General features: G+C 39.4%; 1 protein-coding gene across 1 annotated transcript in view; it reads right to left on the reverse strand.

The window, feature by feature from the left end:
* The window catches only part of LOC124775755 (putative SLC9B1-like protein SLC9B1P1), a 134969-nt gene extending 129129 nt beyond the window's left edge, over window positions 1-5840 (reverse strand). Inside the window, exon 1 of the mRNA XM_047250584.1 lies at window positions 5801-5840. The gene's annotated coding sequence lies outside the window, so the exon portion shown is untranslated. The remainder of the gene's footprint in view (window positions 1-5800) is intronic.
* Between the last annotated feature and the right edge of the window lie 993 nt (window positions 5841-6833).

Raw genomic sequence — 6833 nt, forward strand, 5'->3', positions numbered from 1 at the left:
TGAGAAGAAAAATTATCGAAAAGCGTTAGTATGATTGATTTTTATCATCGTGGCCATTTCGCGAGATATCTGGGAGGAGGTATTGTGTTGGCCGTTTCTTCTAGAAATGCACGCTATCGGAATTTCAACAGTGCACGAAGCGTCTTATAGAAACCGCCACTGGAATCTTTTGATCATTTCCATAACGTTTTCGCGCTCACCAGACACTACCGTTACGGTAATTAGCCACTCCTAGTTGGATCTTGTCTATCTGTGCTATTAATACAACTTGGAAATCGTCTCAGACTGATGAGCAGTACTCAAGGATCGGTCTTACAAATGTTGTATAAACCACTTTTGTCGTGGCTGAATTACATTTCCATTTAAAATAAGTGAAACAAGAGGCTTATCAATTCGCATAGAGATAAAGTGGAACGATCACATAGACTCAGTCGTTGGCAAAGCTGGTGACAGATTTCGCTTCATTGGTAGAATATCAGGATAATGTGCTTATCTAAAAAGGAGATTGCTTACAAAGCTCTCGTGCGACCCATCCTACAATATTGCTCTTGTATGTGAGACCCGTACCCCATAAGACAAAGAATGAATATTGAACGGAAAGAAAGAAGGACGGCACGAAAGGTTTGTTTGACCCATGGGAGAACATCACGGAGACATTTAAATAATTGGCGATGCCCTATGCAGAGATTACAAAAAAAAGCAGACTTGCATTGTCAAGAAAAGCTTATTAAAAAAGAGAAATGTGTAAACGTCGAATATAAATTTAAATGTTAAGCACTCTTTTCTGAAGGTATTTGACTGGAGTGTATCCTTGCATAGAAGTGAGAACTGGACTATAAACAGCTCAGACTAGAAGAGAATAGAAGTCATGAGTACTGCTACAGAAACTGCGTAAGATTGGATGTGTAGATCGAATAACTAATAAGATGGCACTAAATCGAACTGAGGAAAAAAGAAATTTATGTCAAAATCTGATTGTAAGAAGGGGTCGGTTGACAGGAGACATCCTGAGACATCAAGGAACCGTCAGTTTGGTAATACAGGTAAGTGAGTGGGGGTGAAAATTGTAAATGGCAACCGACACTTTAATACGGTAACGAGGCTAAAATGGATGTTGGCTGCAGTAGTAATACAGAGATGAGGTTTGTACAGGATACATCAGAGTGGAGGGGTGCATCAAACCAGTCTTAGGACAATAACAAACACATACTACAACCCCCTACCTGTCACTTCCGTAGGGTCGCGAACACAAGATTAGACTAACTGCGGCGCGCACGGGGGCGTCCAAACAATCATTCCCCTATACATGAGTACAATGGGAAGAAGCCATAATAACTGGTGCAATACGAAGTACCCTCTGGCATGCACTTCGCTGCGGTTTACGAGTATGAATGTAGATGCAGCCTGGCGTCTTCTTTTCCCACAATTTGTTTTATGTGGTCAGTCAACTTTACTCTGTTAATGTTACGTATCTTACGGTTAATACTGTTTGCAGTATTTTAACACCAATACCACAATAGAGTATTATTGGAGCTCTTCTCTCTTTGCGACGCCAGGTGATTGGTGAAATGCAAAAAGACCTGCGGAGGCTCGATGGTTGGGGTGGGGGCTGGTAGTTGATCCTGAACGTAAATAAATGTAATGTATTTTGCATAAATAAATCTTCGCCTATTTATGCGCAATACGTTACATTTATTTACTTTAGGGTCAACTCCGCAGATCTTCTTGTATTTCACTACTCATCTGGCGTCGCAGAATCGAACTTCCATGTGTAAAACAGCTTCAAGCGTCTGATTACTTTCCAAATGATTTAATGTGTTAAATATTTAATTCTAAGTATGTAAGCGAGAAAAAGTGTAAAAAAGATCTGAAATTCTGTTTGGCGTTTGTTGCAAGTCGCTAAATGGTCTCTTTATGAAACAGTGGATTAATATTGTCAGGGTAATTTGCGCTCCATTGTGAGCAAAAGCAAGTTTCTCACACATCTCAATGTTTATGACATCAAATCTCCTGACCATTGCGTCATATAATGACATAATTTTGCAGTTATACTCAGTGGTATATGTGGATACTGTCTGCAAAGTGTGCTGCTAATAGAGTCGGTAGTAAAGGAATAAATAATTAAAACGTCGTACCTAATGCCGAAGTTTTACTGCCTGAACATCGAAAAAGTAGTAAGCGATAAACTTTTTTTCCTTTCATCATTATGTGAAGGGAATTAGCCAGAAAAAGTTTCGTAAATGTGTAAAATTACGTGTAAAGTTTGCTGGTAGTCATTAGGCTCTCTCATTCGCAATTACGAATAAAGTCCGGGGATTTGTGTGCTGTCAGTTACGCTGCCCCAAGAAAACACACATTTCCTAACTGTAATACTTGTTTCACTGTCTTAAACTTCTAACATAGGCTTATTATACCATTTTAATAATTATTACAGCATTTTAAATTTTTTAATTTATTACAATATTTTATTACAGTATTTTAAATTCTTAAACTCTGTCAATAACTACTTGAAATATTGAATACAAGCCGTTAGATACGTAAACTACAGCTGGGACCGAGTCCCAGGACCGTCGCTCAGTAACATAGATATCGTCTACGAGTAACGGACTGGAGTTTCCGACCTCATCCAGCAGATAATCTGTATGTACTGTAAACAGTAACGGCCCTATACACTCCCTTGGGGTACTTCCGAAATTCTGTCTGTTTCGTCTCGTTATGAAGAACGTTTTGAGTTCTGTTTGTTAGAAATTCCTCAGTCCAGTCACAAGTCTGATCCGATACTCGATAACGTCCTAATCTGTTCACTGAACTTTTGTAAAGGATACAAGGATATCTTGTTCGCCATTGACCCTAAAATTATTGATTTGCACAACACACTATTGCAATTTATGCCATGTGTCCATCAACAAGTGGAAAAAATTGTGGTTTTTCACACTTTAAAACACAAAAATAATCCTACATATACCCATGTCATCGCCATATCCGCAGTTGGATCTGTAGTTTGCCGTTGTTAACAGCTTTTACATCGAACACCTTAAACCACAGCCCGTGTACACTGTATACGTAACGACTCGTGCAGCAATGTACAGGAGTGGTCGTCTGATGTGATTCAAGTAAAAGATTTTAAGAATGGTAAAATTACAGATCTAAGTTACCGATGTGATGATGACATGCATATAATATCAGACGACCTTCGGGTTTTCATCTGTGCTAAAGCGCAATTATTTCCATTTGATAATGGCCGCAAGACTGAAATTACAATAGCACGTTACACAATGTGGTGGACGCCCCTGCTTGTGAAAGAAATGTATGAACGACATCTTCCGCACGTATTCCACTCTCTACTTACATCCTTTTTACGTGTATATTCTTAAGTAATTAATGAAAATGACTTCTCTGATTTGGATGTAGTTCCCGCAATGGACCAGGAATTGCTTCATTATTCACTTCACAACAAATAAAGGAACTAATTGACAGAACAACTCAACAGTAACTGTGCAATGAATTCTACACCGCTGTAGCACTTACACATAATAATAATAACATTAATAATAATATTAGTGGCAATGGTCATACACAAAGCGTTAATAGCCTGAAGTCTTCCATTTTCTAATAGTTTAGAAGTAAGGAATCCAGGAATCAAGTGGCTTACAAACAATAAGTGTTCTGCACGCATTTTAACATGGTCGATTTTAATTATGGGCGCGGATGGGAGGGAGGGGGGGTGAAGCAAGTGTCGGTAGGGAGAGGATTGGTGCAGAGAAATCATGTTTTGTAACAATCATCTATCCTCAATGTGGGCAGCTAGCTGTGTTTTCTGAGGATGCACTTGCTGTGCACTGATAATTGCTTCAACATTCTATATAAAAAAAAATGTTATTGCAGGTTAGCAGTACCAATTGTCTCATGGTCTCATTAGTACGTGATTTAAGAAAACAACCACAAAACTAAAAATCATTAATCTTTCGCCATTTTGAAAACAGCAGTGTCGAAAGGAAATTCTTTTTCATTCTAAACTTAAGTTAGACGCTGATATTGATGATGGTATGGAGAGGGGTGGAATTCTAGATAAAAACTTATAGGTCACAGGAGTAATGGTCTTAAGGACATAGGGTACTTCTGAGTGATGGAAAAATTAATTTTTATCACTTCATTAAATTCTAGTCTTTCCTGATTAAACTGATATATATACTTTATTGGGTATAGGATGAAAACCGACTGCTATATATTACATTTTACAGGCACGGCCGTGTCGTTGCCATTGCCTTTCTCCCGTTATTTAATTGAGAGAAAACCATTAGTATTTCGTAAAACAAGTAGAAAATTTGGCTACCAGCATTCCTGTTTGGGATGTATTGTATTTGTTGGTAACGCTACTAGTTTCCACCATCTGTAAATTACCCTCTTTGTTCCTGTTTGTTTTCGCTTTGATGAAGTGTTACTTTTACGTCCTACTGAAAGTCTGTTACCTAAGTAACGCAGATTTTTGTGAGTACAGATGTTCATTTGTGTGCAATGAGTACTAACAATGCCACACATCAAGAAATTCGATAAAATAAAATCCATGGGAAACTAGTTTAGAAACAAAGCAGTCCACACTGTTGGGAGTAAACTATGTATCTGTTCTTCACATATGATTCAAATTTTTGTGAGGGCAATGGCTCTGTTTGTAGTGTACCTGAAACCCTTCCTAATAGTTTGCTGTTCATTTACTTTCAGGCAGTTACTTTCGCTACTTCTTTTATCAAAGAAGATACTTCGATAACCAATAATTGGTTATAAAGCGATATCATAGTACCTCCAGAATTTTGCACATAATGATGAATTAAATGTAGAACTCTATTGCAATACAGGCATAATTTATTCTAAGCAATTATATATTCATTCATGTAAAATGTATTTATGTCTCTAGTAGCCTCATACAAGAAAAAGAATTTAATAGTTATGTTTGCTGAAGTCTGTGGACATAAATATAATTAATATACATTCGTCAATGAACTAATAAGTAATCAAACGAATGGCAAAAGGAAGCTAGAAGATGAAGAGGTAGTACTTTTCAGAATGTAGGTACACATATCGCCTCGAGTTGATCTCTTTCCTGTAACTTGCAGTTGTTTACACCTACGAAACAAACCTTAACCTTATTGCTGGTTCATTGTATAGAAATAAAATTTTAACTAGGGAAAATATTCTAAAAATTTATTATAAAATAAAATGTGATAATTTTTAATTTGTTTAATATATTTAACGTGCTAAAATAAATAGGTTTAGTATCTCAGTCAACATGTCATATATATCTGGTAAAAATTTAGTCTCCTTCACATGCGTATTGGCTCTGAGCACTATGGGACTTAACTGCTGTGGTCACCAGTCCCCTAGAACTTAGAACTCCCTAAACCTAACTAACCCAAGGACGTCACACACATCCATGCCCGAGGCAGGATTCGAACCTGCGACCGTAGCGGTCACGCGGTTCCAGACTGTAGCGCCTAGAACCGCACGGCCACTCCGGCCGGCATGCGTATTAAATGGTACCTGAATCTGTTGAAGTATTTTAGAAAATCTTGTGCATCGCTATTATAATTATTGTTTTTCATAAACATAATATGTCCTAAAATATGCAAAATTCTTGAAAATTGCTTAGATTACTGTGATTTCTACAAAACTGTAAGATAGACGCAAAAGAAATAGTGCGTGAAACAAATAGGTACTGATTTTCGAAACATACGGAGCCAAAAAAGTTTCTCGTATCCTTAAAAGGGGTGGGAACCACTGCCCTACAGCCCACCTGGTCGCTTACCTGTGAGACGGCGCCTCTGCTGCTGCCGACTGGTCTCGACTGGGCCTCCGCCACTCAGCGTCTGATATTAATAAGAGTGAGCGGCGCTTCCAGCACCGAGCGCGTTGCGTGATACGCACGTGTGCACTGACACGCTAAATAAGGTTACTTAGCGCTCTGTGTGACGTCGCTACTAAAACACTTCGTCACGTGACCTCGGCCCTCCGCGAGATAACCTCTGGAGAACGTACCTTACCGGCAACGTGCGCGCCAGGCACTGCAGCTCAGTCACACCGAGCCCTTCCTACCTGCCAGCAGATAAACTGCACAGAATGCGACTCTCGCTTCTTCTCCCAAAAGCGGTCGAGCGTGGAGCTACGTCTACTCTATTCTCGTGTTGTAATCACCGGTGAGACGACCGATTGAGTGAAGCCCTCCACATTATTATTATTATTAGTAGTAGTAGTAGTAGTAGTAATAGTAGTAGTATATCTTGTGCAAGCTTTTTCACATATGCAATACTGCTGCATCTTACATCTGCGTCTGAACCTGATTCTGTATGCAAGCCTTGGTCTCCCTTTACAGCTCCTCCTCGTACTTTCGTTCCTTTCCAAATTAGCAATTCCTTGAAACTTTCTGGCAGATTACAACTGTGTGTCGGATCGGAAATCGAACCTGGGAGCCGACCGATGTGGCCGAGCGGTTCTAGGCGCTTCAGTATGGAACTGCGCGACCGCTACGGTTGCAGGTTCGAATCCTGCATCGGGCATGGATGTGTGTGATGTCCTTAGGTTAGTTAAGTTTAAGTAGTTCTAAGTTCTAGGGGACTGATGACCTCACATGTTAAGTCCCATAGTGCTCAGAGCCATTTGAACCATTTTTTTTCGAACCTGGGATTTTTGCCTTCAGCGGGAAAATGCTCTACTGTCTGAGCTATCCAAGGAAAACTCACGATCGACACTCACGACTTTGCTCCCGTCAGAACCTCGTTTACTACCTTCCAAACTTCCACATACCTTAAGGGACTAGCATTCCTGGAAGAAAGGGTATTATG

Source organism: Schistocerca piceifrons, chromosome 2, assembly GCF_021461385.2.
Source record: "Schistocerca piceifrons isolate TAMUIC-IGC-003096 chromosome 2, iqSchPice1.1, whole genome shotgun sequence".
Classification (NCBI taxonomy): Eukaryota; Metazoa; Arthropoda; class Insecta; order Orthoptera; family Acrididae; genus Schistocerca; species Schistocerca piceifrons.